Raw genomic sequence first — 12,008 nt, 5'->3', positions numbered from 1 at the left:
TGACCTGAGAAGAGTGCATTAGAAGACATAGCTTCTCCAGAGAGGTGAGCACATGTCCGCCCAGCAAATCTTAGCAGTGACCTGAGAAGTGTGCAATAGAAGACATAGCTTCTCCGGAGAGGTGAGCACATGTCCGCCCAGCAAATCGTAGCAGTGACCTGAGAAGTGTGCATTAGAAGACATAGCTTCTCCGGAGAGGTGAGCACATGTCCACCCAGCAAATTGTAGCAGTGACCTGAGAAGTGTGCATTAGAAGACATAGCTTCTCCGGAGAGGTGAGCACATGTCCATCTAGCAAATCATAGCAGTTACCTGAGAAGAGTGCATTAGAAGACATAGCTTCTCCGGAGAGGTGAGCACATGTCCGCCCAGCAAATCTTAGCAGTGACCTGAGAAGTGTGCAATAGAAGACATAGCTTCTCCGGAGAGGTGAGCACATGTCCGCCCAGCAAATCATAGCAGTGACCTGAGAAGTGTGCAATAGAAGACATAGCTTCTCCGGAGAGGTGAGCACATGTCCGCCCAGCAAATCGTAGCAGTGACCTGAGAAGTGTGCATTAGAAGACATAGCTTCTCCAGAGAGGTGAGCACATGTCCGCCCAGCAAATCGTAGCAGTGACCTGAGAAGAGTGCATTAGAAGACATAGCTTCTCCGGAGAGATGAGCACATGTCCACCCAGCAAATTGTAGCAGTGACCTGAGAAGTGTGCATTAGAAGACATAGCTTCTCCGGAGAGGTGACCTGTGGCCATCACGCAGATGTGTAAAACCACGAGGCGTCAAAGTACTTCTCAGGCTTTGATGGGTTTCCACTTCCCATAAGCTACCTGAATATTGCTGAAAGCCTGACCCATTTTAGGGAAGTACAACCAGAGGAGCCCAGTAGCTAAATAAGTATGGTTTCCTGGGACTTGTCATTCTTCAACAGCTGGAGAACAAGATGTGAAACGTTTGGTGCTCCCTGTACAATGCCATGGTATGTGTTAGCACCTTATAACTCATAAAAATAAATCCTCAGTTGGCATGATGGTACTTGTAGTTCCTCAAAGGCATAGTTTGATAATCTGCTGAAATTTGTCAGGGAAGCAGAATAAAAGCTGCATCCTTAGCTGTTGACACACAGGGGTTTGGAACTGGCTATAGGCTCCTGCCGGTTGGGAAGGAATTACAACCCACCCCATCGCCTCAGGTGACAGTCCTTACAATAGAGAAGGTTTACTGCTTACCGAAGGTGTTTATTTTGTTCTCTCGTTTCCTGCTGCACTCAGGATAGTAACTGAATATACAGGTTGTACATCAATGTTTTCAGGCCTGTTTTAAAGGATCAGAACAGTCAGAACTGATTGGTGAATGATGGAAAGTTAAACCACCTGAAGATCTCTTTTATCTCTCAGTTCCCATTTTCTGAGTCTGTACACCTGCTCTGCCCAATATGAGCGGTTCCCGCCATCCCTGCGCTGAGTTCCTGGGTCTGTACACCTGCTCTACCTATTATGTGGGTTCCCGCCATCCTTATGTGGAATTCCTGGGTCTGTACATCCACTGTGCCCATTATGAGATGTTCCCACCATCCCTGTGAAGAGTTCCCAGGTCTGTACACCTGCTCTACCCATTATGAGATGTTCTCAGCATCACTGTGCTAGGTTCCTGAGTCTGTACACCTGCTCTGCCCATTAGGAGGGGCTACCACCAGCCCTGTTCTGAGTTCCCAGGTCTGTACACCTGCTGTACCCATCATGAGGGGTTTCCACCATCCATGTGCTGAGTTTCTGAGTCTATACACCTGCTGTGTCCATTATGAGGGTTTCCCACCAACCCTGTGCTGAGTTCCCAGGTCTGTACACCTACTGTGCCCATTATGAGGGGTTCCCTCTGCCCCTGTGCTGAGTTCCTTGGTCTGTATGCCTTCTCTGCCCATTAAGAGGGGTTCTCACGATCCCTGTGCTAGGTTCCCAGGTCTATACACCCACTCTGCCCATTATGAGGGACTTTTGCCATCCCTGTACTTCCCAGTTTCCACTTAGGGTGCCCTAGCAATAGAAGATAAGAGGGATGACCCAAGTCATCGGGCTCCATTTTCTTAAATATTTTAGGTAGTCTGTCCATTTAATAAGGGTGCACTTATGTCTTGGACAATGTTCCCTAGGACAGGTGGCTTACTGGGAGTCTCAGGGTACAGGAACTCATAAATCCATCCTAGAAAGCCAATGGCTCTTGTTTCAATTTAGGAGACATATAGTTTACGGAAGTACTCCACGGACATAAGATCTCTAGACTGGAATGAGTAGAGTGAAATGGTGTGCATTACTTTTACCTCTTTTGCCACCTTTGGAAATGCTGGTTCAGAGGCTGGGGAGCAAAATGTACACCTCCCTAGAAGCAGAATGAGGACAGCTCTCCTTGAAGCTCGTCCCATTTGCATGCATGTGGCTGTGACTTTGCACACAAAAATGGATTGGCTAAATTTTAACTGAGCACAGTATCTTCTAGAGCAGTGATCCCCAGACCTCAGTCTGTGTTCAGAAGGGACTCTTTGCTTGCCTTTATGTGGCCTTTTTTGCACTATTCCTCCCACTGTCACCAATGATGAGGGACCATTCCTTCCACTGACACCAAGAGTGAGGCATAATTCCTCTCACTGACACCAGTGATGGGGCACTGTTCCTCACACTGATACCTACCAATTATGGGGCACCATTACCTCCACTGACACCAATGATGGGGCACTATTCCTCCCACTGACTCCAACAATAGGACCTCCTCCTACTGACCACAGGTGTTATGTAATTTATTTACTCCCACTGACCACAAATCCTAAAACATTATCTACTTCTACTAATATTGGAGGCATTTTCTACTTCCACTGGCCACAGTTCGGCCTTCAGAAAGTGTAAAGGATGATAAACTGTCCCTTTGTTTAGAAGATTTGGAGATGCCTGCTCTAAAACAGTGGTCTCCAAACTGCAGCCCGGACACCAGATGTAGCCCTTTACATGCTTTTATCTGGCCCTTGGGGCACTATTTCATCCACTGATACCAACAATGAGACATAACTCCCCCCATTGACACCAATGAAGGGGCACAATTTCTTCCAATGACACCAGCGATGGGGCTCAATGACACTAATGATGGGGCAGAATTCCTCCCAATGACACCAATGATGGGGCAGAATTCCTCCCAATGACACTAATGATGGGGCACAATTCCTCCCAATGACACTAATGATGGGGCACAATTGCTCCCACTGACACCAACAATGGGGAACAATTCTTCCCACTAACACCAAAGATGGGGCCTTGTTTTTTTCCACTCTACTTCCAATGCCCGCAGTCTGGCCCTCCTAAAGTCTGAAGGACAGTGACCTGGCCCTTTGTTTAGAAAGCTTGGAGACCCCTGCTTTAAAGGATGGTAAGAACAAGTGACCATTTGTCCACTAGATTTGATCTCAAAAATGGGATAGTGTTAAATTCGGACCAAATTTAATACATTTGAATTTCATCCCAGGAAAACACATTGGTGTGAGAAAATCTATTGTTTCCAAAAGTGCAGTTCACAGCAACATCTGGCTGGTCCAGCCAACAAGGGAACAATCCCTTGAAAAGAGGTGAATGGCTTTATTTAGCCTCCGTAGTGATTGAGTTGCCATTGGTAGTATGTCATAGGCCTAACCAATCCTGGTGCAGGGGGTCCATTAATGCATGGTGAAATCAGAGCCTGGATGGTTGAGACTAAAGTGTTTTCATGCTTCCATTAGAAAGGAGCCAGTGGCCTCTCTCTCTTACCAGGCCTGTCTAGACTGGGATGGCCACCGATCGAAGTGTGATAGACATCAGCCTGTATCTGTCTATTTGTGTCCTGCTGATGGCAATGAAACCCTACACCTGACCCGAAGGGCCAATATTGTGGTTCAGCAAAACACAGAATCATCTTCCAACTTGTCTTCCAAAAAACTGATTGCAACTGCCGATAGGGTCAGGATCAAATGCGGCTGTGGGAGAGCTGAGCCCTCCAGCTGTTAAGAAAATACAAAGGTCAGCTTGCCCTGGGGAGTACAAACCGGGTTCCAACCTGGCAAGCTTACAGTTTAGAGTGTCTCTCTTTAGGACCTGAATTCCTCCCCACTGTTTTTGCCTACAAAAGTTTTACTTCTGATGTACAGATCTGCAGAAATTAAGAGGTCTAACTACCAAAAGTGTGTAACCTACCCATGAAGCCCAGACCAAATTTAGAAGCATTGGCAATCATCAGTTTCAAAAACTCTTTGACTAATTAGTCTACATAAATCATTCAGCTGAATTCCGGGTATGAAGTTTTCCATAAACTTAGTGTAATAGGTGAATAGATGCCACTCGGACCAGTCCCAGTAGTCCAGTACGCATGAGATGGCCTCAGCCGCCCCTCCAGCCATGCTCCCTAACGCATTTCACCCACAAGGGATTGAGCACAGTGGCCTGTGATCAAGCTCCCAGTGGGAGGGGCGAAATGTGTCAGAGATCAAGGCTAGTAAAAGCTGAGGCCATCTCATGCGTACTGGACTGCTGGGACTGGTCCGAGTGGCATCTATTCACCTATTATCCTAAGTTATGAATGCTGCTCCCACTTCCTCTGTTGGCGGGGTGACTTCTTTTTGCTTCCTGGCTTGGAGCGCTTTCCTACTGGATTTTTGCATAGCTACATTGGCCCAGCTTGGACCAATAAAAGTAGAGACCTGGACCTGGCTGATCCCAGTGGAAGTGGAGAATCTCTGTAGTAGCTGCCGCCACTACAGTGATCCTCATGGTCTTTTAGTTCACATGCTGAGCAGATGCCCTGCTGCATAGTGAACACAGGGAAAGGAGATCATGATGGCACCTCCTGCCCCTACACCTTGTCCAATCAGAGAATGCTTTGAAAAATACAAGGCATTCTCTGAATGGCGCCCATGGCGAGTCAATGGCCCCCTGTGGTTACTATGCAACAGGGTAGCCTTTTGATATGGGACCTGGAAGTCAGCGGGGACCACTGTAGTAGCAGCACCTACTGCAGCGATTCTCCTGTTCCACAGAAATTGGCCAAATATGGCAAATGGTCAAGCTGGACCAATGCAATAAAATCCATGACTGGAAATCAGCTTTAAGGTGATACTAAAGTCTTGGTTTTTTTTTTAATAAATAACAAACATGTCCATACTTACCTGCTCTGTGCAGTGAATTTGCACAGAGCAACTCGGATCCTTCTAATCTCGGGGGCCCTCGCTGGCGCACCTGGCCCCTCCCTCCTGTCAGGTGCCCCCACAACAAGTAGCTTGCTATGGAGGCACCCAAGCAGATGCGTTCCCGAGCCGCGGCTCTGCGTGTCCTTTCACACACATAGCCACAGCTCGGCTCCAGCCCATCCTTCTCCTGATTGGTTCAGTGGCTGTGATTGACAGCAGCAGGGGCCAATGGCTCCTGCTGCTGCCTTAGCCAATCAGGAGTGAGAGTCCCCGGAGAACCGAGGTTCTTGTGGACATCATTGGATCGAGATGGGGCTCAGTTAAGTGTTGGGGGGGCTGTTGCACACAGAACATTTTTTACCTTTGTGCATAGAATGCCCTTGTATGGTATGCTTGTTTTGGTGTGTTAGGTTCTGCTGCACAGTGCATTGGGGTGCCAATCAGAATGAATGGCACCCCAATGCAACGTACATAGAGCAGAGGCTTTTCCATACATTGTGAAAAAAAGTCAGGGACTTTCTCTCTGCCTTTCTCTTGTGTAGGATGGCCCATTGAAATGAACCGGCTGCCCTACATGCAACACAGGGAAGAAGCGAAAAATGCGCAGGAAAGTGCCTCTTCTTGGTTATGCCTGTAGGTATGTGCCAAACCTAAAGGGTTAGTCTGGTGGCTGTTTTTTTTTTGGACTAGAATGGCTGTCAATGGTTAACTTTCAGGATTAGGTTTGGGGTCAGTGCTAGGGGTAGACTACATGTTAATAATTATAAGGAGTCCTGCATCGGATTCTTTAGTACCATACTGCCACTGTATTAAGCTCTGTAAGATAGAAGAGTTTAATTTGAAGTGTTTATGGTTCCTCCATCCTGGCAGGTTTGGGAAGTGGAAACAAGTTTTGTTCGGAGGTAAATGACTCGCCTACTTCTGCTTTACTCATATGAAAAGTAAAAGTGAGGTAACAATGAGAGCCCTCACTGCCGGGACAAGTCACAGCAGATTAAAATTATTTCTTAACAATACAACAAGCACTGGTAATTGATGTGTATTTCTGGAAAGAAAGAATTTATAAACTCAGGTCAGATCAACTACTCATGTTATACTGTAGGTGATCTTCCCTAAGGTGCACACATAGAATGACCATCACATAGCCTGTAGGAGATCTTCAGATCTTCTACTCATGTTATACTTTAGGTGATTTTCCCTAGGGTGCAAGCATAAAATGACCATCACCTGACATGCAGGAGGACTTCAGATCTTCCCTAGGGTGCAAACAAAAAATGACCATTACCTGGCCTGTTGGAGTTCTTCAGATCATCTACTCATGCTATACTGTAGATGATCTTCCCTAGGGTACAAACATAGAATGACCATCACCTGACCTGTAGAAGGTCTTCAGATATACTGTAGCTGATCTTCCCAAGGGAAAGCATAGAATAACCATCACCTGGCCTGTAAAAGGTCTTTGGATATTCTACTCATTTTATACTGTAGTGATCTTCCCTAGGATGCAAACATAAAATGACCATCACCTGGCCTGTAGGACATCATCAGATCATCTACTCATGTTATACTTTACGTGATCTTCCCTAGGGTGCAAACATAAAATGACCATCACCTGACATGCAGGAGGACTTCAGATCTTCTACTCATGTTATACTGTAGTGATCTTCCCTAGGGTGCAAACAAAACGTGACCATCAGCTGGCCTGTAGGAGGTCTTCAGATTGTCTTCTCATGCTATACTGTAGATGATCTTCCCTAGGGTGCAAACATAGAATGAGCATCACTTGACCTGTAAGAGGTCTTTAGATTTACTGTAGGTGATCTTCCCTAGGGTGCAGACATAGAATGGTCATCACCTAACCTGTAGGAGGTCTTTGGATCTTCTACTCATGTTATACTGTAGTGATCTTCCCTAGGGTGCAAACATAAAATGACCATCAGCTGGCCTGTAGGAGGTCTTTAGATTGTCTACTCATGATATACTGTAGATGATCTTCCCTAGGGTGCAAACATAGAATGACCATCACTTGACCTGTAAGAGGTCTTCAGATTTACTGTAGGTGATCTTCCCTAGGGTACAAACATAGAATGGCCATCACCTAGCCTGTAGGAGGTCTTTGGATCTTCTACTCATGTTATACTGTAGTGATCTTCCCTAGGGTGCAAACATAAAATGACCATGATCTTGCCTGTAGGAGGCCTTCAGATCTTCTACTCATGTTACACTGTAGGTGATCTTTCCGAGGGTGCAAATATTGAACGATCATCACATGACATGCAGGAGGTCTTCAGATCTTTTACTCATGTTATACTGTAGGCGATCTTCCCTAGGGTGCAAATCATAGGATGACCATCACCTGGCCTGTAGGAGGTCTTCAGATCTTCTATTCATGTTATACTATAGGTGTTCTTCCTTAGGGCTCAAACTTAAAATGACTATCACCTGAATCTTTGTTGACTGTAGGGGTTGTGGAGTTACAGGCTGTCTAGAAGCACACCAGGCATTGCGTATATTCATTCAGTTGTATCCAACTCTGTAGGCAAACTCTCTGAACTCAGTGTCTGACATGCTTGAAAGCCTTTTCCATAGAATTTTGTTGGCAAATTCTCTTGGCAAATTATTTTACAAGGTAGGTTGTCAGGTCTTTCCTCAACCCCTCCCTAACCACTATGTGATAATAACACATGTGCACAGCCAATTTTTACATTTGTCACATGCTAGAGCCAAATTAAACAAGAACTACAAAGAAAGAAAAAAAATAAGAAAAAAAAAAATCACCTTTTACTGCAAAAATGGAATCTATCACATCTGAGTGCTCTCCTTAGAATGTATACATACTGTATATACTTGGGCCAATTAACCTACCGGTATGTCTTTGAAATGTGGGGGCAACCAATGCAAGCACAGGGAGAACATGCAAACTCCATGCAGATAGTGTCCTCCTGGCTGTGATTCAAACCACAGACCCCTGTACTACAAGGCAGAAGTGCTAACCACTAAGCTACTGCTACCCTTGTGAACCTCGCAGACTAAATAAAGTATATTTAAAGCCAAACTTTTTTTTTATTTAATCAAAAGATTTCCTCTCACTTTCTGTTGTGTCTCCATGATAGGATGCCAAGCAAAACTTTCCAATGGGAAAAAAAAAAGACACAGCTTTTTAGCAGTTTCCCACTCTATCTAAAGAGTTTGTGGTAGAAGCAGGGGCGGACTGACCATTTGGAAACTCGGGCACTGCCCGAGGGCCCGGGGTAAATAGGGGGCCCCATGAGATGCCCCTGGTACCTTTTTCATAGGCTTTTTTGAGTTTGAGCAAGGACACAGGGGCCCCATGATCCCCTATTGCCTGGGGGGCCCCATGAGTTGTCAGTCCGCCCCTGGTGTGCACAGTTCTTTACAAATTAAAGAGAAGCAGTACAGTTAGGTTCAGGGGCGGACTGACCATTTGGAAACTTGGGCACTGCCCGAGGGCCCGGGGTCAGTAGGGGGCCCCATGAGATGCCCCTGGTACCTTTTTCATAGGCTTTTTTGAGTTTGAGCAAGGACACAGGGGCCCCATGATCCCCTATTGCCCGGGGGCCCCATGAGTTGTCAGTCCGCCCCTGGGTAGAAGTCCTTCAAATGTACTGTATGTCGAATGATATCTTGATGACCTTGTCCCGGCACTGCCTATAATATTCAACTGCCATTTCTGCACCTGCACTCCAGACCCTTTGAAATGTTCTCCAACGTAGCCATTTTCATTCACCTCTCCATTTTACCATTTCAACCCTTTCAGCCATTCCGCACTCCTCCTGTCATAGTTCTCCACTTCTATCAGTGAAAGGATCAGGATTTTATAATAGTGTACATACTGTAAGTACAGATTATACACAGGTCTCCGACTCCTCCGTGGAGTTTTATGGTTTTATATTACTTTGCCAGTTGTTGCTCAACACATTTCACAATTTTGACAGTTGTGTTCTCAACTCTCAGAAGCCTCTTCACCATTTTTTTTAGATTGCTGGTCTATATATCGGTGTTCGTGTATCGCCATAGTAAGCCAATGAACATTGATGCAACTCCCAACTTCCGTATGCAGTAAATATACCCCGGGGTTCCTACAATGGCATGTCCATAAAAACTTTGAGCTGTCCATAATCCTTTCCAGCAGTTGTCCGTAAAAAAAAAAAAATTATATTGGATTTGTAAAACTAATGGTAACAACATTTATTTTGTTTTTTATTCTCTGTAAATGGATACACGGAACTCTCTTATGGACAACAGCAGCACTTTTTGTCCCTCAGAAGAAATCCAATAAACTAATACTGTGCTGTGTGATCATCCTAAAAACCCCAAAATGCAAATCTTGACTTCTACAAAAAAGTCAAGGTCTATCTCTTCTCCTTCACCTTCTGCAACTCTTTGCTGGGGATTAAGGAGGACCTGTAATATGGAAGCTGTACCCAAAAAAAGGCAAGAAGAGGGGAATGGCTAACCATCAAGTATGCCTGTAGGTTCCAGGCAGCTAATATTATCCCTGACTTACCATGGCTTGTTCTGCTCTGTGTCTCTGTGTGTAAGTGGCTATCTTAAAGAGAAGCAGGGCTTCCATATGCCCCCCCCCCAAAAAAAAAAAAGATTGATGGGATAGTAATAAGGAAGCAGCGTGAGAAGTGTGGAAGAAACACACATTTACAGAATGAATAGAGCAGAAGCAGGGATATTCTTGCATTGTAGATCTTCAGGTACAGCTTCCTCTCCAGCATGAAGAACAGTGAGCAGCACAGTAGTGGCATCACCAAATCTGATGAGACTAGCAGTTAGGAGCAAGGGAGAGGTGAGAAAAGTCAGATCCTGATAATGAATTAAGCAGAAGCAGGGGGGTGCTTGTACTGCAGGTCCTCAGGTACAGCTTCATCTCCAGCAAGAAGAACAGTGAGCAAGTGTGCAGCACAGGAGTGAAATCACCAACCTCACTCAAAATCTGGTGAGACTAGCAGTTAGAACCAAAGGAGAGGTGGGAGAAGTCAGATCCTGATAATGAATTAAGTAGAAGCATGGCAATGCTTACATTGCAGGTCCTCAGGTACAGCTTCCTCTCCAGCAAGGAGAGCAGTGAGCAGCACAGTAGTGACATCACCAAATCTCACTCCAAGACTGGTGAGAACAGCTGTCAGAAGCAGCAGGAAATGTGTAGGAAGCACAGATCTAAGAATAAATGATACAGAAGCAGGGAGATCTTTGTACTGCAGGTCCTCAGATACAACTTCCTCTCCAGTAAGGAGAACCGTGAACAGTGCAGAAGTGACATCACTAAATTTCACTTCATGTCTGGTGAGAATAGCAGTCAGAGGCAGCATAAAAGGTGAAGGAAGCACAGATCCTGAGAATGAATGGAGCAGAAGGGATATTCTTGCACTGCAGGTCCTCAGTTACTGCTTCTTATCCAGCAAAGACAACCCAGAGCAGCATCTTTGATGACCTAACACTGCAGATATATAGCTCAAGTCTACTTCAAGGCAGCCCACCACTTTGAAGAACTAATAGGGAGTTGCAGAAGGAGACAGATCAGTCCCTGACTACTTCAGAATGAGTCAATAGTAGCATACAAGGTCTCAACCACATAAATATCCATGTTTAGGAGTAGCATGATGAAGAAAAGACATTTTTCTGCAGAATACATTGTTTCGTAACATCCAGATGCTGCCTAGTATCTGGAAACTGTTATGGTCCATCATGTTTTTCATTATTAATGGGAAAACAAAGAGCATTTACTTTGTCGGAATGAAAGCTCATTGTGCGCCTATGACAAATAGTCCTTGAATAGATTCCACCATTCTGTCCATCCTTCTCTCCAGTCCTAGAAAGGAGACAACCTGTAGAAACGTGTCTGAAATGTGTGTGGAATTCCATGACATGCTGAATCTTCCCACATATCTCAGGCCGCTATCAATAACAACAAAGCAAGTGATGCTTGGGAGGAAGAAGAGCCTCATAAATGTCATGGCGTTGGATTCTTGTGGTTGTGACGCCCACTCAGATACAGACACCGATTACCTCCTCTCAGGTATCACATCCCATATCATGCAATGTTAACCCTTCTACAGGAGAAACTGACTGGAAAAAGCAAATTTGGAATACAAAGTGTAATTATAACCAATGAGCAGATCCATCCAAAGAGCTCACTTAGGTCCCCTGATATAGAATAGTAGTTGGGTGAAAGTTGGGTTAAAATGACCTTCCGGCCAAAACAGTTTATTTTTTTAATAGCAGTCTCTGACCATCCGCTTTAGCATGTCTGCAGTCTCTGACCATCTCCTGTACTATGTCTGCAGTCTCTGACCATCTCCTGTATCATGTCTGCAGTCTCTGACCATCTCCTGTATCGTGTCTGCAGTCTCTGACCATCTCCTGTAGTATGTCTGCAGTCTCTGACCATCTCTTGTAGCACATCTGCAGTCTTTGACCATCTCCTGTAGTATGTCTGCAGTCTCTGACCATCTCCTGTAGTATGTCTGCAGTCTCTGACCGTCTCCTGTAGTATGTCTGCAGTCTCTGACCATCTCTTGTAGCACATCTGCAGTCTTTGACCATCTCCTGTAGTATGTCTGCAGTCTCTGACCGTCTCCTGTAGTATGTCTGCAGTCTCTGACCATCTCTTGTAGCACATCTGCAGTCTCCGACCATCTCCTCTAGTATGTCTGCAGTCTCTGACCGTCTCCTGTAGTATGTCTGCAGTCTCTTACCGTCTCCTGTAACACATCTGCAGTCTCTGACCATCTCCTGTAACACATCTGCAGTCTCTGACCATCTCCTGGAGCACATCTGCAGT

The sequence above is a fragment of the Staurois parvus genome, unplaced genomic scaffold (genome assembly GCF_062004578.1).
Source record: "Staurois parvus isolate SC_StPar_1 unplaced genomic scaffold, SC_StPar_1.0 ptg000917l, whole genome shotgun sequence".
NCBI lineage: Eukaryota > Metazoa > Chordata > Amphibia > Anura > Ranidae > Staurois > Staurois parvus.
Note: the sequence above shows the minus strand (reverse complement) of the source record.